Below are 21103 nucleotides of genomic sequence, written 5' to 3'. Positions count from 1 at the left end.
CTATCTATCTATAAGGTAAAGGTAAAAGGACCCCTGACCATTAGGTCCAGTCGTGACCAACTCTGGGGTTGCGGTGCTCATCTCGCTTTATTGGCCGAGGGAGCCGGCGTACAGCTTCTGGGTCATGTGGCCAGCATGACTAAGCCGCTTCTGGCGAACCAGAGGAGCACACGGAAACGCCGTTTACCTTCCCGCTGGAGCGGTCCCTATTTATCTACTTGCACTTTGACGTGCTTTCAAACTGCTAGGTTGGCAGGAGCTGGGACCGAGCAATGGGAGCTCACCCCTCGCGGGGATTCAAACTGCCGACCTCCTGGTCGGCAAGTCCTAGGCTCTGTGGTTTAACCCACAGCGCCACCCGCATCCCTATCTATCTATATATATGAATATATATATAGACTCTCAATAAAAAAACATGCTGAAGTTAAAATGTCGGGCAGCTCAGGGTAGACTAGTAGGTGTGAGCAAAGTCACATTCACTGTATTCAGCTGTACTCTGCGTATTTCTGAGAGACATTCTCTCTTGCATAGGTTTAACTTTTGGCCTTGCTTTGTATTTAAAAATGACAACTTCTCTCAGAACTCAGGGTATGTGTGCCTGCGCATGGAAACATGCATCTGACAGAGTGGGCTGTGTTTGGTGAGATTTACTTACTAATAAGTGTGTTTAGGATTGCAGCCCAAAATCTGCCATTGCTGTTCTGCTCTCTTTGCTAAAGTTAATTGACTTCCTCCTCGCTATATGCAAATCTTACCTGGCTCAGTTTAATCAGATTGCAGAGGGAAACTCTATAGCAACTGAGTTCAAAAAAAATGCACCTTCCCTCTTTATGCTACAATGTGACATTTGGCTTTCCTAATGATCTTTAGTATTCTACTCACCTGATTTAAGTCTCTTCCAGATATACTGCGCTGCTGCTTCTCTATTTGTATTTGTACTTCTGTTATTTTTATTTTATTGATTTGTTTGACTTCAATAAAAAAAAATTAAAAACATAAAAGGTTTTTTTTTTTACAAATTTAATTAAAAATGGTTGTTTTTATTGCACCTTGTTTATTCTACGAATAACTTTATTGAGGAAACTTGTTTTTTTAAGCAGCAGCACAATTTTGTTGAAATACATCAAAACAAAAGCAATCTTGAAAAGGTAGATAATGTCCACCAGTAATATACTGTAGAAAGGTAAATGATAATCCTCAAATTGCAACACCCCCAAAAAAAGACAGAATAGATCTGGCAAGTTTTAAGAAGCTAGTACAGCAAGCAAGGCAATCTGATTAGAGGAAGTGGTTAAAAAAAAAAACACACCAGCTTCCCTAATGAGTGAGTGCCTCAAGAGTGTGTGAAGCACTGCACAGATAAGCACGTTCAACATACCGTAAGTCTAACCTGAATCTAGTTTAGGAATCAAATAGTTGAGGATTGGGGGGCAATAGAAGCCCTGGTAGCTGAAAATGCAACAGCTATTGGCAACAGTCCTGTGGAAAACCTTTCGGTACATAAAATGCTACTGAATTTGACTATCTATCCCATGGGTAGGCAAACGCCTTCAGAATCCAGCCCACGGACAGTCCGGGAATCAGCGTGTTTTTACATGAGGAGAATGTGTGCTTTTATTTCAAATGCATCTCTGGGTGATTTGTGGGGCATAGAAATTCATTCGCTGGAGGACAGTGGACTGGCCCCCTGCTAAAAAAGTAGTTTGCTGACCCCTGATCTATCCCATGAATGTTGAACCTGTGGTGCTCCAGGTGGTGCTGCACTACATACAACTTCCATCATCCTGACCACTGGCCATGTTGGTCGGTGCTAAGGGCAACTGGAGAGCAGTACATGTGAAAAGGATCTAGGAGTCTTGGTTGACCACAAACTTGACATGAGCCAACAGTGTGACGCGGCAGCTAAAAAAGCCAATGCAATTCTGGGCTGCATCAATAGGAGTATAGCATCTAGATCAAGGGAAGTAATAGTGCCACTGTATTCTGCTCTGGTCAGACCTCACCTGGAGTACTGTGTCCAGTTCTGGGCACCACAGTTCAAGAAGGACATTGACAAACTGGAACGTGTCCAGAGGGGGGCAACCAAAATGGTCAAAGGCCTGGAAACGATGCCTTATGAGGAACGGCTAAGGGAGCTGGGCATGTTTAGCCTGGAGAAGAGGAGGTTAAGGGGTGATATGATAGCCATGTTCAAATATATAAAAGGATGTCACATAGAGGAGGGAGAAAGGTTGTTTTCTGCTGCTCCAGAGAAGCGGACACGGAGCAATGGATCCAAACTACAAGAAAGAAGATTCCACCTAAACATTAGGAAGAACTTCCTGACAGTAAGAGCTGTTCGACAGTGGAATTTGCTGCCAAGGAGTGTGGTGGAGTCTCCTTCTTTGGAGGTCTTTAAGCAGAGGCTTGACAACCATATGTCAGGAGTGCTCTGATGGTGTTTCCTGCTTGGCAGGGGGTTGGACTCGATGGCCCTTGTGGTCTCTTCCAACTCTATGATTCTATGATTCTATGATTCTAACTGGAGCCAACAACATCTGGATGCCAAAAGGTTTGGCATTTGTTATCTCTAGCCCATTATTATCGGCACTGTGTGGCAAATAGCTCTCAGGTAGAGTCCCAACCTTGCACCCAGAGGTTTTTTAAGAAACAAAAATGCCAAGGATTGGACCAATGACCTTCACATGCAAAGGAGATTCCCTGTCATTCAGTTATGGGCTCCCTCTGATCAGCCATGGCCATTAGGCACGGATGGGCTGTCCACCTCAGGCCCCCAAATGTCTCTGGTCATCAAAGAGGTCCTCTACAGGACTAGCTGTTCTTAATGGAATAGTAAGGATGTGGAATTTGCCAATTCCAACTAGAATTTGCCACAACTATTACTCTTGAGCAGCTCTGCTAAAATCAGCAGGACCTTTTGTCCGGCAGTAGTTAAACCACAGAGCCTAGGGCTTGCCGATCAGAAGGTTGGTGGTTCAAATCCCCACAATGGGGTGAGCTCCTGTTGCTCGGTCCCTGCTCCTGCCAACCTGGCAGTTCAAAAGCACACCAGTGCAAGTAGATAAATAGGTACCGCTCCGGTGGGAAGGTAAACGGCATTTCCGTGTGCTGCTCTGGTTTGCCAGAAGCGGCTTAGTCAGGCTGGCCACATGACCCGGAAGCTGTACGCTGGCTCCCTCGGCTAGTAAAGTGAGATGAGTGCCGCAACCCCAGAGTTGGTCATGACTGGACCTAATGGTCAGGGGTCCCTTTACCTTTACCTATCAGCAAGGCCTTAAGGAGCTACCCGGGTGCATCATTCTCAAAAGAATTTTCCCGATTTTATTGGGGCGCCTAGGTTCCCCACTCCTGCTCAAAAGCGCTTGATGCTTTGATTTTTAAAAGGGTTAAACACAGGTCAAAAGGTTTTAGAACAAGGCTGGACATTTCTCTTTTGGGAGGAGAGCATTATAGATTGTGGTCTATCAGTTGCCATTTTGCTGTGCAACCTGACTCCTCAGAAGTGGTATGGCTCCAAAATAAAGATTGTGCCATCTGCCCATTTGGAATTCACAATTATGAAGAGCATGTGTTCAGGCATAGCATTAGAATAAAAAAAATCAGTGAAGAGATTCAAGACTAAAACATACAAGATCTGTGTTCCTTTAAAAAGTTTGCCTGTTGCTGCTGCTGCTGCTGCTGCTGCTGCTGCTGTTGGGGGGGGGGGTTCTGGGGGGGACTTGCAACCGTTCCTTGATTAAAATTTGATGGAGTTGCTAGGGGCCAGATAAAAACTGCCCCATGTATGTATTATGGGTAGCCAATTTGCCAATCCCAGTTTATTTAAATGATAATGGTCCAATATCCAATATTAATTGGATATTGGGTCAATTGTCGGGACTTTGCAAGTCTTCTGAGGTTACTGGTGAGACCAGCATGACTAGCCAGGGGTCCAGCATAAACGTCTTGAATTTTCTGCTACTGAGGAAGACCAGAGTGAGTCAATTTTTTTCTAATGAAAAACATTTCGTGACTGTGCTACTGCGACTACAGAACATTGCAGTAGTCAAAGCTTTTTATACGTTTGTCCCAAAGAACAGTGCTCTCAAATCTATCCCTAATTGTACAGAGAAGAGGATGAGATCAAGGAAAAAAGCTTTCAGAAAACTGATTCACCCAACGAAAGGAGAAATGATTCATGTATGGTGTGATGGGAACACTTTTACAAAGCACATGGCTGGAATGTGACATGAGTTGGCTAGGAAGCCCTCTCCAGGAGCCCCAATGAATGGAGGTCCAAAAAAATTGTGAATGGAAGCAGATGATGACAACTCCAACATTAATGAGGCAGCAATTAAACAACTAAACAGCTGTGTGATGAAATATGCAAAGCAATATGATGCTAACTTAATTGTGGGGTAGGAGGGGGGAAGAAAAACTAAGGCATAAGAATTCAAGCAATTAAGGAACCATTTCTGCAAGTTCTGAAAAGGGTTAACCGTCCAACCATCCACCTGTGACTCTGGTGGATTTCTTAGCTGCAGTTCACCTTAAAAGGATCCACCTTAAATGAATGAGTAACCTCCAAATGTAGGAAGGCTACCTTAATAAAAACTTTCTCCAGCCAGAGCAAAAGCATCTTCCTCTTAAAAGTTCCACTTACAAACTTTGGGTGGGGGATGAAAGTACAAGAAAAATCTACCTGTAAAAGAAGCCAAAGTAAAGCCCCAAGAAACACATGGCCAGTATAAAACAGAAGACGATACTCCTAAGGATTGCAAAGAACCCGTTCTGACCAGGTTACTGTACCTCTACATCAATATTAGTAGAAAGCACCTATGCATAATTCCAAAGTTCCTAGCATTGCCATAAAGAAATGATAGCACAAATGCCAAAATGATTGGGGATGGAATTCTGCAACGATTAAAATCTATCCTTTAGATTAAATGCAAAATGTAGCCACAGTTCACTCAAAGGGAAATTGGGGGAACTGGAAGCCAGCAAGCCATTCCCCTCCAACAGGTAGCAGCAACATTACACTGAGATTAGCTACTACTCTAGGATTCCTTCTTCTGCAGGGTATAAAACACAGAACGCCAAACAAGGGGGGGAAATTAAAGAGGCAATACCTACTTTTTAGTAAGCTAGCAATCTACCCCAGACAGCCATTATTGCAAACAGAGGATCTAAAATAAGCTCTTACCTTGAATAACATGCATAGCTCCTGGAACTAGGCTGTGATATTATCCCAGAGACATTATTTGTAATAGAAAGATAAAATAAGACTGAAGGAAGGAGGAGAGACGGAGGGGAAGAGAAGAGGTGGAGGGAAATAAATAATGAGAAGAGGACTGGGGAAGGAGCGGAAAAGGGAAAGGAGGAGAGGTGGGAAGGGGCAAAAAGGAAAGGAGGAGAGGGGAGGAAATGAAAATAGAGACAGTAAAAAAAATCTGTCTCCTGCCCACACGGTGGAAAAGAAATTTCTGACAAGCAAAAAGAGAGAGAGAGAGAACTCACACACATACCAGAGGGGGCAGACAGGCGAATAACAAAGCAGAACAAGGGAATCAAGAGGAATAAAAAATGGTAAGACAAATGTCTAGACCTAAAGCATACAGAGGAGATGGGGAGGTGGAGAGTGAAATTGAGGGTTTGCCGGGAGTGCCATGCTATTTTGCATAATTAGAGTAGTAAACAGCCATGTGTCTGGCAATTTAGGTCAGCTGAGTTGTTAAGAATGTGGGTGAATTTGACAGGGGGAGCGTGGACCGATCCAATATCACACCAGACTTCTCAAGAATAAAGAAGAGAGGTCATGTTGAGCCTCTGTTATTTGGCTGCAAGTTGCAAAAAGGACGGACGTTCAAGGCAGAAAAAGTGCTGTCTCTGGGAGAGCTCTCCATAATGGGCATGCACAGGTATAAGTTGCTGTGCAAAATCTGATATTGCTAAAATGCAAAACAGTGTGGCTAACCAAGCGCTCTTTCAACCTAAATCTAACCCTTTGTTGCTCACATTGTGTCCAGCCGTAACACATCTATGGCTCAGTTTGTCAGAAAGAGCACACACTTGTTGCTTCCACAAATTTCCATGGACATTTTCTGAGAGCAATGTTCATTTCCTCTGGATCTTTTTTTATTTTTATTTTGGAAGCTCCTAAATATGCTAAGTATTTGATCAAAATGAAGCAACCTGATAGCCCCAGGATACTTAAAGAGTTTTATGGGTCATTAGCAGTGGCAACAGCAGCTTGAGATGAACCCAGAAGCCACAAGGGACCATTGCATTATCTTGCAGCTTTCTTCCTTAACAATAAGATTCAGCCAGCCAGTTGGAGTGATAAAGCAAGCAGGAACATCATATTACCTCCCCATGGCCATCTGATTCTCAGGACCAGGATTCTGATCTCTGGCATGATCTATTCCAGTTTGAACTCAATGCAACACAGAGCAGTTGTGTTCTTCAGAAGGTGGAAGGGTTGAAGGCATGATATGCCCCAACTTCTCCTATTTACCAAGACAGCCCTCATTGTCTGGCAACTCCTGCTGCCCTTCTTTTTGCAGATGCCTTGCTCAAAAATGTCTGATGTTGTCCTTCAGCTCCCTCCCCAGGGTCTCAAGAAGTTAAAATCCTAACCCTAACCCTAAGACTACTTAGCACTGGGCTTCTGGGTTGGAGATTTCTTTCCAACACTCTTTGCGGGGTGACCAGATGGCACCGTTTATGGAATTCCCACCCCAGAGAGACTTGCCTGGCATCAACATCGCTTTTGTTTCAGTGCCAGGAAAAGAAGTCTGTATTTCCCCAGGTTTTTAAATGTATTAATACATTTTTAATGCTGCTAAGGGTTGTTTTTTGGGGGGGGTCGGTATATTTATCTTGCTTTTCTCAACTGCTCTGGAAGCACATCTAGTTTTCTATATTCTGGTTAATCTTGGCTGCTTGTTAACAATGGAAGAGTTTTTAACCCTTAACCCACAATCTGAAGTTGGATAGTGAAGGAAATAAAGTTCGATCTCTTTGTGGAGGAGATTGGTCAGGTAAGTGCAATATTAACTGAAATGCAATAGCACCTCATTATTCTCCTCTCCATATCTTCTACATTTTCTTTTCTTTTTATTTTTGATTTTGACATTACTAGCAACCCAAAAGTGCACTAGCCGGGTGTGGCATCATACCATAGAGCAAGCAAAATAAGCAATAAATATTAAGAAAAGGAAATGGTAACAAACTAATGTAAATCAAGATACCAATATGCCCCAAGTTGATATGGATGGTGAATACTGAGCCATCTATATGAGAAGCCTTTCCTAGACAGTTGACTGTTGGCTCTGGTGCAAGAAATGAGCAGCAGAGGAACTGGGTGTGCTCAAGGCTCTGGAGTGGCTCTGGATATTATGGAGTAGAGGGGCCTAATTCCTGTTTTCTCCAATAATAATAATAATAATAATAATAATAATAATAATTTAATATTTATACCCCGCCCATCTGGCTGGGTTTCCCCAGCCACTCTGGGTGGCTTCCAACAAAACACTAAAATACAGTAACCTATTAAACATTAAAAGCTTCCCTAAACAGGGCTGCCTTTAGATGTCTTCTAAAAGTTTGGTAGTTATTTTTCTCTTTGACATCTGGTGGGAGGAGGTGGTGTAGTGATTAAGAGCGGTAGACTCGTAATCTGGGGAACCGGGTTCGCTTCCCCGCTCCTCCACATGCAGCTGCTGGGTGACCTTGGGCTAGTCACACTTCTCTGAAGTCTCTCAGCCTCACTCTGTTAGCTGCTTTGAGTAAAAGGTATCAAATCCAAACTACTACTACTACTACTACTCTTCTTCTTCTTCTTCTTCTTCTTCTTCTTCTTCTTCTTCTTCTTCTTCTTCTTCTTCTTCTTCTTCTTGTTTTTAGGTGCCAGCTCAACCAAATTGCTGTTCAAGCAGGGGTTCAGCCTGGCCAATGGTTGGCAATTTTAGAGCCCTCCGGATTATTATTCAGTGTTCATCTGATTTGCATTCATGATGTTATCAAGAGGGTTATACACAAGTGTGATTTGAATACCATTTGTGCCTGCTTCTTTGTTTCAATAGGTGCGCGTCTCATACTTTCCTGCTAAACTCTTCCAACTTATTGATCCATAAATATTCCAGGGAGAAGCGGTGTTGTTTTGGTTTGTGTCCACTGGGGAAGAATTGTAAACAACAAATAAAGCAGAATGACGTGTGAATGATCCAGTATAAATCTAGCACAAGTGCACTATCATTGTGTAAATGACATATTGCAGAATATACCCACAAAGAAAACACCAGTCTGCTTTTTATTTCTGTCTCTGCTGACGTTAGATTCTTACTTTGCTTTTTATTGTGTTTTGAGTGCTCTTCACAAACAAAAAAGAGTGATAACTGTACATACACACACACACACACACACACACACAAAACTTTGGAGGCTGACAATTCTCCCTCATGAACTGAAGTTTCATCTGGCTCTGGTTGGTGGATCTTGGGGTTCTTGCGGGGGTTGGATGGGCAAACGGATCCAGCAAAGTTGAAATCTGTCCACTCTGATGTACACCAGCCAATCAGGTGTGCAAACTCTTGTCCTCTGAGGATCAGTGCCCTTTTAGAGGTACCAGACCCAACCAACTGTGTTAACTGCTGCACACATACGATTGGTCCTTGATTTTATTTAGTTATGTTTTAAAGTATTCCACGGACTCAGTGCAGATTGCAGCCATTTCATCAATAGTTATCCCCATCTCCAAAGGGATCTCAATTTAGATTTTAGATTTAGATGGCTTAATAATAATAATAATAATAATAATAATACATGTACTCCACCCATCTGACTGGGTTGTCCCAGCCACTCTGGGAGGCTTCCAGCATATACAAAAACATAATAAAACATTAAACATTTTTAAAAACCTCCCTATACAGGGCTGCCTTCAGATGTCTTCCAAAGGTTGTATAGTTACGTATCTCCTTGACATCTGATAGGAGGGCATTCAACAGGGAGGGTGCCACTACCAAGAAGGCCCTCTACCTGGTTCCCTGTAACCTCACTTCTCGCAGTTAGGGAACCACCAGAAGGCCCTCAGAGCTGGACCTCAGATAATAATAATTTATTATTTATACCCCACCTATATGGCTGAGTTTCCCCAGCCACGCTAGGTGGCTCCCAACAGAATATTAAAAACATGATACAGCATTAAACATTAAAAACTTCCCTAAACAGGGCTGCCTTCAGATGTCTTCTAAAAGTCGGATAGTTGTTTATTTCCTTGACATCTGGTGGAAGGGCGTTCCACAGGGTGGGCACCACTACCTAGAAGGCCCTCAGCCTGGTTCCCTGTAGCCTCACTTCTCGCAGCAAGGGAACCGCCAGAAGGCCCTCAGCGCTGGACCTCAGTGTCCGGGCTGGATGATGGGGGTGGAGATGCTCCTTCAGGAATACTGGACCGAGGCCGTTTAGGGCTTTAAAGGTCAGCACCAACACCTTGAATTGTGCTCAGAAATGTACTGGGAGCCAATGTAGGTTTTTCAGGACCAGTGTTATAGGGTCTGGGTGGCCGCTCCCAGTCACCAGTCTAGCTGCCACATTTTGAATTAGGAGACAAAGGACAGCAAATAACCATTCCTTTCCATTCACAATTTTCTTGTACCATACCCCTCCTTTTCTTCCCGAAATCAGCCCTCGCACAACATACACTTTGTTCTAATTCCATTCACCGCTGCCAGCTTTGCTTCTACAGAGCTAGAGGAGAAACATTTGGAAATGAGAGAGATGGCATCAAGATGTTCTGTGAGAGAGATGTGATATCGGGGGAGGAGGAAGAAGGCAGCCCTTTGAAATAAGGAAACACTTTTAAAAATAAAATACGTCCGACTCCTTTCCTGGTTACATTACCAAACACGTTTGACTCTTTCATCCAAGGATCTTGAGGCAGTTATTCCATTTTATCCTTGCAATAGCAATGACAAACCTAGACAGCTTCCTAAAAAGCAGAGACATCACCTTGCCAACAAAGGTCCATATAGTTAAAGCTATGGTTTTCCCAGTAGTGATGTATGGAAGTGAGAGCTGGACCATAAAGAAGGCTGATCGCCGAAGAATTGATGCTTTTGAATTATGGTGCTGGAGGAGACTCTTGAGAGTCCCGTGGACTGCAAGAAAATCAAACCTCTCCATTCTGAAGGAAATCAGCCCTGAGTGCTCACTGGAAGGACAGATCCTGAAGCTGAGGCTCCAATACTTTGGCCACCTCATGAGAAGAGAAGACTCCCTGGAAAAGACCCTGATGTTGGGGAAGATGGAGGGCACAAGGAGAAGGGGACGACAGAGGATGAGATGGTTGGACAGTGTTCTCGAAGCTACCAGCATGAGTTTGACCAAATTGTGGGAGGCAGTGGAAAACAGGAGTGCCTGGTGTGCTTTGGTCCATGGGGTCACAAAGAGTCGGACACGACTAAATGACTAAACAACAACAACATCCTTGCGATAACTTAATGGTGCGGTGCCCAAGACAACCTCAGCAAGACTCATGTCCGAATTGGAGTTTGAACCTGGGTCTTCCTTGTCCAACTTCAAGACTACTAGCCCATGCTAGGCTGACTAGGGGGGAAGATAGAATATTGGTCCCCAACAGTACCTGTGCACCTTCTGCGTTTTTCAATGGTCCTGATAAAAAGCACAGTCTGCTCTTGCAACTGGGCACAAAACAACCGCTCTAACCCCCCATGCTGTGAGACAGGTCAGAAGCCTCTGCAGATCTTAACAACAGTTATCTGTGTCCTGTCACTCAAAACAAACAGAGAAAAGAATAAATAAGGCTCACAACTGTTCATACAGAATCTCCCCCGTGGATTTATTCACTCTTGCCCACATGCAGAAAGCCAGGACTCCCTACTAGCTTGGGAAGAAACTGCATTTGTCCGGGTGGCTGAGAAGCCAGTGTATGCCAAGTCCATGTTTTTCCTAGAATAGGGATGGAAAGGAGACCGGTGGCTCTCCAGACAGGGTTGCCACCATTGTTCTGGCAAAATACAGGACAGGACAGCAGTGGCGGAGGAAGGGGTTGCGGGGGTGCCATCCACCTGGGGTGTCATCACTGTAAGGTAAAGGTAATGGGGCCCCTGACCATTAGGTCCAGTCGTGGCCGACTCTGGGGTTGCAGTGCTCATCTCGCTTTATTGGCCAAGGGAGCCGGTGTACAGCTTCCGGGTCATGTGGCCAGCATGACTAAGCCGCTTCTGGCGAACCAGAGCAGCGCACGGAAACGCTGTTTACCTTCCCGCCGGAGCAGTGCCTATTTATCTACTTGCACTTTTATGTGTGCTTTTGAACTGCTGGGTTGGCAGGAGCAGGGACCGAGCAATGGGAGATTCAAACCACCAACCTTTTGATAGGCAAGTCCTAGGCTCTGTGGTTTAACCCACAGTGCCACCTGCATCCCGTCATCACTGTAGGGGGTAACAAAATGAGTATTTTTTAAAAAAAAAATGGGCTCACAAAATTTTTTAGGAGTGACATGGCAGCTTTGGTGCCTGCAGGTTCCGCGCTGCCTAAAACAGCAGCATGGGACTTGCGTCTGCCTACTGCCTCTCCCTCAGCCGCCCTACAGCTGAGGGGGAAGAGGTGGAGAGGCTCCAAGCATCAGAGAGGCTCGCCCCGCCCCATGGGTGCATCACTCCACCCCCACGGATGTGGATCGCCCCACCCCCGGCTGCAGAATATGCCCCCCCACAGGCACCTGAGCGGCTAGCTATGTCGCTGCAGGACAGTGCGGTAAAAAGGGTCAAGGTAAAGGACCCCTGGACGGTTAAGTCCAGTCAAAGTCAACTCTGGGGTTGCGGCGCTCATCTTGCTTTCAAGCCAAGGGAGCTGGCGTTTGTCTGCAGACAGCTTTCTGGGTCATGTGGCCAGCGTGACTAAACCAATTATGGCACAACGGGACACCATGACGGAAACCAGAGTGCACGGAAATGCCATTTACATTCCCGCTGGAGAGGTACCTATTTATCTACTTGCACTGGTGTGCTTTCGAACTGCCAGGTTGGCAGGAGCAGGACCGAGCAAGGGGAGCTCACCCCATCATGGGGATTCGAACCACCAACCTTCTGATCTAAATTTGCAAGAAACCGCGAATAAAATTTAAGATATTAACAGATGCTAAAGAAAGAGGTGGATTTGCCCTGCCAGACCTTAAACTTTATTATGAATCAGCCACATTTTGCTGGCTGAAAGAATGGATGCTTCTTGAAAACACTGATGTTTTGGATTTGGAAGGTTTTAACAATGTATTCGGTTGGCATGCATACTTGTGGTATGACAAGGTTAAGGTCCATAGGGCCTTTAAGAACCATATTATCAGGAAAGCACTGTTTAATGTTTGGATAAGGTATAAGGATTTGCTAGAAAATAAAACCCCAAGATGGTTGTCACCAATGGAAGCGAAAGCATTAAAAAAACTCAAGGAAATGGCCGAAGTATTGGGAAATTCTGGAGCAAGAGGGAGACAGGCTAAAACTGCAGAGTTTTGAAAAATTAAAAAACAGAGTGAGAGATTGGCTCCATTATTATCAAATAATGGAGGCATATAAATTGGACAAAAAATTAGGCTTCCAGGTGGAAAAATCAAAATTGGAAACAGAATTGTTAGAACCCAAAGTTAAAAATTTGTTGAAATGGAATACCCAAGATGAAACAGTGAAATCTGCTATGATTAAATGAGCACAAGATGTTGGACATAACATTATGATGGTTGACTGGGAACAGTTATGGACCACTGGTATGAAGTTTACGGCATGTAATGCCTTAAAGGAGAATTTAATGAAAATGATTTATAGGTGGTACATAACACCAGTCAAGCTGGCAAAAATTTATCATTTGCCCGATAACAAATGCTGGAAATGTAAAGAAACGGAAGGTACCTTCTTTCACCTTTGGTGGACGTGCCCAAGGATTAAGACCTTCTGGGAAATGATATATAACAAAATGAAAAAGGTATTCAAATATACCTTTCTGAAGAAACCAGAGGTCTTTCTCCTGGGCATGGTCGGCCAATTGGTGTTAAAGAAAGATAGAACTTTTTTATGTACGCTACAACAGCAGCAAGAATACTGATCGCAAAGTATTGGAAGACACAAGAGCTACCCACCCGGGAAGAATGGCAGATGAAGCTGATGGACTATATGGAAATGGCAGAAATGACTGGCAGAATCCGAGACCAGGGAGAAGAGTCGATGGAGGAAGATTGGAAAAAATTTAAAGTATATTTACAGAAATATTGCAAAATTAATGAATGTTAGAAGAATATTGGAATGAAGTTACATGGTTTTAGCAGAAGTGTTATTAAGAATTATATGAAAATTAATTCTCAATGTGCCAATGTGGAAAATTTAAGGTTAAATCGTGTTAGGATAAATTAGAGAATAAAAACTGAAGAAGAGGGAAAGGATTTGTTGAACCAGCTAATTTGAACTAGAATACAAAAAAGGGAGGTGCGAGGAAGTCGAGGAAATAAGTAAATGAAAGATATAGATATGAAACTTGGATGTGTGTTTAAATGTTTTTGTTTTCTTGTTGTATTGTTGTATTGTATCTTTTTTACTGTTGATGTATTGTCTGTTGAATTTATGTATTGTTTTTCTCTACTTTTCTTCTTTTTATAACTATAAAACATTTAATAAATATTATTATATATATAAAAAAGAGAGATTGTATTTTCTGAGAATCCTCCAGAAAAACAATCCCTCAAAGGACCTGTTGATGGCATTTTACCATTATACTGTGGAGAGTGTATTAACTTATGGTCTGTGTGTGTGGTTTTGGAGCTGCACGGTCAGGGGAAAAACAATGCTGTCCAGGGTTGTAAAGACTGCAGAGAGAATAATTGGGTGCACTCTTCCCACCTTGGATCAAATCTATGCTGCCAGGTGCCATAAGAAAGCTGCAGAGATAGCGCAGGATAGTGTGCAGCCCAGAAATGATCTCTTTCAGCTTCTGCCTTCTGGAAGAAGGTATAGGGTTATAAAGGCCAGGACTAGCCGCCTGAGAAACAGTTTCTATTCAAATGAGATTTTGGTTTTAAATGCAGTGTAAGGTAGTCTCTATGGGAGTATATTGTATTTAATTATGGGGTAACAGAGTTTTTAGGGGGCTAACCAAGCTGGGAGAGCTGGGATAGCAGGCTTGTTGGTTTTTGAATGTCCTATGTAGATTTTTTCAATTTCGTTGTTCTGTATGGGACAATGACCATAAAGACTATCGTAACGTATTGTAATTCTTATCAGAGCTTGCTTGCCTGCCTGAGATCATTACATCATGATGGTTGTCGTCAGTGCTATACAGTGGTACCTCGGGTTACATACGCTTCAGGTTACAAAAGCTTCACATTACAGACTCCGCTAACCCAGAAATAGTATTTCGGGTTAAGAACTTTGCTTCAGGATGAGAACAGAAATCGTGCTCCGGCGGCACGGCAGCAGCAGGAGGCCCCATTAGCTAAAGTGATGCTTCAGGTTAAGAACAGTTTCAGGTTAAGAATGGACGGACGGACGAATTAAGTACTTAACCCGAGGTACCACTGTATTTCTAGAAAAATGGTGCCAGAATTCATAATGAATGACTGCCTTTGTTATGTACTGAAGTTCTCACCCTGGGCCAAGCAGGGGGATACTGTAGATAGTTATTCAAATGAAGGATCTAAAGTGACGTTCAGTGATTGGATAGTTTTAGAAAGTTGCAACAGTTACCTTGTTCTGGAGCTCAATATAAGCAGGCTGACTGAGCTCCTCAGTTCAGTTCTGTTCTGGCTTTTGAATAAACAAGAGCTGTTTGAAGAATCACTGTGTCGTCTGATATGTTCGCCCACAACTTAACACCCTTGTTCTCTTATAATGGCAATGATGTCCACCTGAGAGGTGCTGGAACTGAGTTCAGGTGAGTTCCAGCTTGGGGGGGGGGGGGGAGAAAGCCCTGGCTTTGTTTCAGCTGCACTGTAAACCAATCGCTGAGATTTACAAGTGGGGTGAATGCTGCAGCACTCTGGTCCTGCTTGGAATAATAGAATCATAGAACTGTAGAGTTGGAAGGGACCCTGAAGGTCATCTAGTGTAACCCCCTCCAATGCAAAATGCACTTGACTATAACACAAACAATGTTTAGTACAATATTCTTCTTGGCCATAGTAGAAATCATTGTTCAATTAAAAAAACAAAAGAAATGCCAATTTGATCAGAACAGGAAAAAGGCAAAGGAGCAAAGAGACAATTATGTATTAACACACAAAAGCACTCATAAAAGAAGCACAAAGCCCACACCATAGACCTGGGGGGGGGGGGGGGAGGTAACTGAAGGAAAGAGAAAAATTACAGGTGCAGCTGCTGCGTTGACCTAATGGGCACACAGTGTCCAAAACTGCACCACGCTTGAGCGAGGCCTAAGATTATAGCAGTATCTCTGCCATTTAATTGTTTGTAACTCTACCCAACTTAATAATGCAAGTTCAGCCATCTAACTAGTACAGTGGTACCTCGGGTTAAGAACTGAATTCGTTCTGGAGGTCCGTTCTTAACCTGAAACTGTTCTTAACCTGAAGCACCACTTTAGCTAATAGGGCCTCCTGCTGCTGCCGTGCCGCCGGAGCACAATTTTTGTTCTCATCCTGAAGCAAAGTTCTTAACCCGAGGTACTATTTCTGGGTTAGCGGAGTCTGTAACCTGAAGCATCTGTAACCTGAAGTATATGTAACCCGAGGTACCACTGTACCAGTACTAACTAGTACGTGGGTGGCGCTGTAGGGATGCGGGTGGCGCTGTGGTCTAAACAACTGAGCCTAGGGCTTGCTGTTCAGAAGGTCAGCGGTTCGAAAATGAACCATGGAAAGAGAAGAAAGGGAGTCACTGATATCTTAAGGGTGTAAAATGAGTATTTTAAATTGTAAAACAGAAAAATTAATAAAAATTATATTTTTAAAAAAATAGATGGCCCTTTTGCCTGATCCTGCAGGGCTCTGCTTATGGTCTTATTAACAGCATAATCCTATGCATGTCAGCTCAGACGGCTAAAATCGTGTGCGCCGTTGCCTGGCTGATAAGTCAAACTCAGTAGGGCTTTCTTGTGAGCAAACACGCACAGAATTCCACAACCAGAATTCCTTCTTATGTTACAGCGATATCAATGGATGTGGTGGGACTCCTTCCCACAATGCAAAGTTAATCTGAAAAAGTTTGGGCACCGAGGAAATGCTGGCATTTGAAGAAATGAAGTTTTCTTATACCGAGTCAAATCATTGGTCCCTCTATCTATTGGACATCTAGTCCAACCCACTCCAAACACAGCTCAAGAATCCCTGACAGGTGACCACCTAACATCTGTTTTTGAACTTCCAATGCATGCCGTACTGGGCAAGACACCCATCTGCGGCAGGTTCTCTGTGCTCCTGAAGGACCAGGTGCGCAGCCTGGGAGTCATTTTGGAGGCGAAGGTCAATTCTGTATCCAGGGCAGCTGTCTACCAACTCCACCTGGTACGCAGGCTGAGACCCTACCTGCCCACGGACTGTCTCGCCAGAGTGGTGCATGCTCTAGTTATCTCCTGCTTGGACTACTGCAATGCGCTCTACGTGGGGCTACCTTTGAAGGTGACTCGGAAACTACAACTAATCCAGAATGTGGCAGCTAGACTGGTGACTGGGGGCAGCCGCCGAGACCACATAACACCGGTCTTGAAAGACCTACATTGGCTCCCAGTACGTTTCTGAGCACAATTCAAAGTGCTGGTGTTGACCTTTAAAGCACTAAACGGCCTCGGCCCAGTATACCTGAAGGAGCGTCTCCACCCCCATCGTTCTGCCCGGACGCTGAGGTCCAGCACCGAGGGCCTTCTGGCGGTTCCCTCATTGCGAGAAGCAAAGCTACAGGGAACCAGGCAGAGGGCTTTCTCGGTAGTGGCGCCCGCCCTGTGGAATGCCCTCCCATCAGATGTCAAGGCGATAAATAACTACCTGACATTTAGAAGACCTCTTAAGGCAGCCCTGTTCAGGGAAGTTTTTAATCTGTGATATTTTACTGTATTTTTTGTTTCTATGGATGCCGCCCAGAGTGGCTGGGGAGGCCCAGCCAGATGGGCGGGGTACAAATAAATTATTATTATTATTATTATTATTATTATTATTATTATTATCGCAGCCTTTTTTAGTGCTGCACAGTGTGGTATAGTGGTTAGAGTATTGGACTGCAGTTGGGTTAAGAGACTCATGGATTCAGACCCCTCTCAGCTCTAAATCTGACCCAGCCTGGCCTGCCTGGTGCAGTTGTTGTAGGGAGAAAATACGGTGAGTGGAACACAGCCCTTGTGGAACACAAGGAAGAAAGTCTTGTGCATGAGGGGCGGTACACGTGCACAAAAATTCTATATATATAGAGAGAGAGAGAATTTGAAGGGTCTCCTGAGGGTCATCTACTCCATCCCCCTGCAATGCAGAAATCTTTTGCCACTCACCCCCCCCCCCCCAAAACAGACAGAGTTATTTAATAGCATTTCTTAAGTGCTTAATATTTAAAATCTGTTAAGTCATCTACAAAAAGGGCTGTAGCCGCCTAAGGCTTAACTCAAGTGTGGAGCCTAAATTAGGCATGTCCATTCATTCAGCATGAATGGATCTATGTGCCTCATTTTTTAGGGTATATCTGTGTTAGAGAGGGGAGGCAGATTTATCTATTGACAAAGGGAATCTCTATGGTATTATTTATTTATTTTGTATACTGTCTTTCATCCAAAGATCTCAGGGCAGTTCATAACATAAAAATAGTTAATATTGGAATGATACAGCTTGAACCTTTTAATGATAGCATGTGTACACATATACACACACACACACACACACACACACACACACACACTTCCTTTGGATTTAATTTAATTTTAGGCAATTTTTTTTAAAAAAAAATTACTTTGGATACAGTGGTTGTCGATGGTTTTCTGGTCTGTACGCAGCTCTTAATCACCGGTCACTGTTATTCTGTATGTGATATGCGTCATGCGAATCACTCAATTTAAAAGTTTGTGGGGCAGAAATGAAGATACAAGTCCCCATTTCCATGTTTGAGCTACAGGTGGGACTTGGGTCTGAAAGGGTTGTTGTCAGTCATGGCTGAATTCTCCCAGAGAATTCTAGGAACCGGAGTTTGTTGAGGTTGCTGTGAGTGACGTCACGGGTGCCACTGGGACCCATAACCTGGGGCTCAGGTCAGCGCCCCTGGTTTAAGGGGAGAAGACACAGCTCCAAATGTGAGGTACAGGGGAGGTCCCTAGTTTCTCAGATTCTGGCACATACTACCTAACAGAAGATGGCTTTATGGATTGGACCATGGGTAGGCAAACTAAGGTCTGGGAGCCAGATCCGGCCCAATCACCTTCTAAATCGGGCCCACGGATGGACCGGAAATCAACTTGTTTATATATATGTGTGTGTGTCTGTGTGTATGTGTCTGTGTGTTTAACATACCATTTTCAACAGTAATTAAACATATTTTTACATCTTATTAAATTTTTTGACTTCCATCAGTCCGGTCTGAAAATTTTCCAATCTAATCTCTTAGTATACATTTCTTATTTTCCCTGTTACATTTAAAACTCATAACCAATATCTCTATTCTTTATCTACTTTGTAGCACTTCATATATTTCTCCTTACAAAACTTCTTGTAGGAAATCAGCTTGTTTTTACATGAGTAGAATGTGTGCTTTTATTTAAAATGCATCTCTGGGTTATTTGTGGGGCAAAGGAATTCGTTCATTTTATTTTTTTCAAAATATAGTCTGGCCCCCCACAAGGTCTGAGGGACAGTGGACCGGCCCCCTGCTGAAAAAGTTTGCGGACCCCTGGATTGGACCAATAAAATACTAACTCTGTGGCAACCATAAGCAGCAGGGAACAAATAGGCTGCAAAAGACTTGGACCTGGACCTGTCAAGCCAGCACACAATGGAAGAGGGAGGGATGCATCAGAGAAAGCTTCTCTCAGCAGTCTGGCGAAGGCGTTTTCTACACAAGCAGCACCACCTATCTTGACTTTCTTACAATGGCTACGAAGGGCAGGCCTGGTTTAATAATTCAGCACATGGATTCCATTTCAGTAGTCATGGAAACCTAGCTCTCTGACATCCAGTTGTGGGGAAAGGGAAAAGGGGGGGGGTAGCAGCAGAGAAGACACACGTACATGTGATGATAAGCGAGGCTTCTTTGCTAACCTAGACGGCCTGATTATTCATAGAATTGTAGAGTCGGAAGGGACCACCAGAGTCATCTAGTCCAACCCCTGCAATGCAGGAACGTTTGGCCCAATGTGGGGCTCGAACTCACAGCTCCGAGATTAAGAGCCTCATGCTCTGCCCATTGAGCTATCTCACATGTCTACCTTCCTCATTATTAGCACTTGATTAGTCGCAACTCTGTTGCTTCAAACATGATGAAAATAGGGACGTGCTATTCTAATAATAGTAATAATAATAATAATAATAATAATAATAATAATAATAATAATAATTTTATTTATACCCCACCATCTGACTGGGTTGCCCCAACCACTCTGGGCCACTTCCAATATAAATAAAAACATAAGAAACCATTTAGAAACTTCCCTATACAGGGCTGCCTTCAGATGTTTTCTAAAGGTTGTATAGTTACCAACCGAGAAACGACTCTGCCCCTGTGGAGATGGCAATCTGGAAACAGTGGCCCATGTTCTCCTGTCCTGTCCCCTTTATAAAGATCTGAGGAGTGAGATCATCACCCCACTCCTACTCACCATCCCAGGCCACCCATCTGCGGCCACATTGTTCTTTCTGTTATCAGGTCAAAATGACCAGACAACAGCAAAGGTTGCTAGGTTTATCGAGGGTGCATTGAGATTAAGGGCCACTATCTGAACGATAGGGACGCGGGTGGCGCTGTGGGTAAAACCTCAGTGCCTAGGACTTGCCGATCGCATGGTCAGTGGTTTGAATCCCCACGGCGGGGTGAGCTCCCATCGTTCGGTCCCAGCTCCTGCCCACCTAGCAGTTTGAAAGCACCCTTAAGCGCAAGTAGATAAATAGGGACCACTTACTAGCAGGAAGCTGAACGGCGTTTCCGTGTGCGGCTCTGGCTCGCCAGAGCAGCGATGTCACGATGGCCACGTGACCCAGAAGTGTCTCCAGACAGCGCTGGCCCCCGGCCTCTTGAGTGAGATGGGCGCACAACCCTAGAGTCGGACACAACTGGCCCGTACGGGCAGGGGTACCTTTACCTTTATCTGAATGATAGTCCTGATCATTTGATTGTCTTTTTGATCCATTGTTGTCTTTTTAATTGTATATATTGCTGGTTTTGTGTTGCTATGGCCGTTGGCTAATGCAAATAAAGTTTCTTATCTATCTATAGCTACTTATCTCCTTGGCTTGGGGGAGGTCGCAAACCCTCCAACGTTTCTCTCTAAGAAGAAGTGGGACACTCCAGGTTCAAATCAAAAACTGGGAAGGCTGGAAAGTATGGCCAAAGAATGTCCTCCCCAACCTTCAATCTTATACCAATATGTTGCTTTTCTCTGTCATTTAAAATCTTAAATATATTCTATAGTAGGCCAATGGTATCTCTCTCCTTCTCCCCTCCCCCAGTGCAGGTTCCCTAACTCTTACTGTAATATATCGTGTCCTCCATCATGGAGGGCACGTATTGTGGTGAGATCACCATAAACTGCCTCCCTGTTGTGGGGCGGGACTGTTTGGATAGCCACAACACCCCATTGGTTGCCCCTCAATTGCTGGGGCTGAGGTTTGGCTGGGTAGGTTGCCTATTGGCTGCCGAGTGGCTATTTAAGAGGCTGTACATCACTAGAGAGTTTTTCTTGCGACGTGCATCGGATCACCCACCCTCCCTATAGTTAGGGCTGTTCTTTGGCCTTGCTATGCCTGTCTAGGGGTCGTCTGTTTATGGAGCACAGGCCCGGTAGGAATTTTGCCGATTGGCTGTTGCCACTTGGTTTTTGCCTAAGGTAAAGGGACCCCTGACCATTAGCCGACTCTGGGGTTGCAGCACTCATCTCGCTTTACTGGCCAAGGGAGCCAGCATTTGTCCACAGACAGCTTCTG

General features: G+C 44.1%; 2 protein-coding genes across 3 annotated transcripts in view; one reads left to right on the top strand and one right to left on the bottom strand.

The window, feature by feature from the left end:
- CACNA1E (calcium voltage-gated channel subunit alpha1 E) overlaps positions 1-5499 on the bottom strand; it is a 444647-nt gene extending 439148 nt beyond the window's left edge. Inside the window, exon 1 of one of the 2 annotated variants that reach the window (XM_083445434.1) lies at positions 5183-5499. The gene's annotated coding sequence lies outside the window, so the exon portion shown is untranslated. The remainder of the gene's footprint in view (positions 1-5182) is intronic. The other variant, XM_083445435.1, reaches the window with a different exon arrangement.
- Positions 2215-21103, top strand: part of LOC310679786 (sterol O-acyltransferase 1-like) — a 114301-nt gene continuing 95412 nt past the window's right edge. Inside the window, exon 1 of the transcript XR_014512534.1 lies at positions 2215-2327. The gene's annotated coding sequence lies outside the window, so the exon portion shown is untranslated. The remainder of the gene's footprint in view (positions 2328-21103) is intronic.

The sequence above is a fragment of the Podarcis tiliguerta genome (assembly GCF_965153285.1).
Source record: "Podarcis tiliguerta genome assembly, chromosome: 6".
Classification (NCBI taxonomy): domain Eukaryota; kingdom Metazoa; phylum Chordata; class Lepidosauria; order Squamata; family Lacertidae; genus Podarcis; species Podarcis tiliguerta.
Note: the sequence above shows the minus strand (reverse complement) of the source record. Positions and strands in the feature narration are given on the sequence as shown.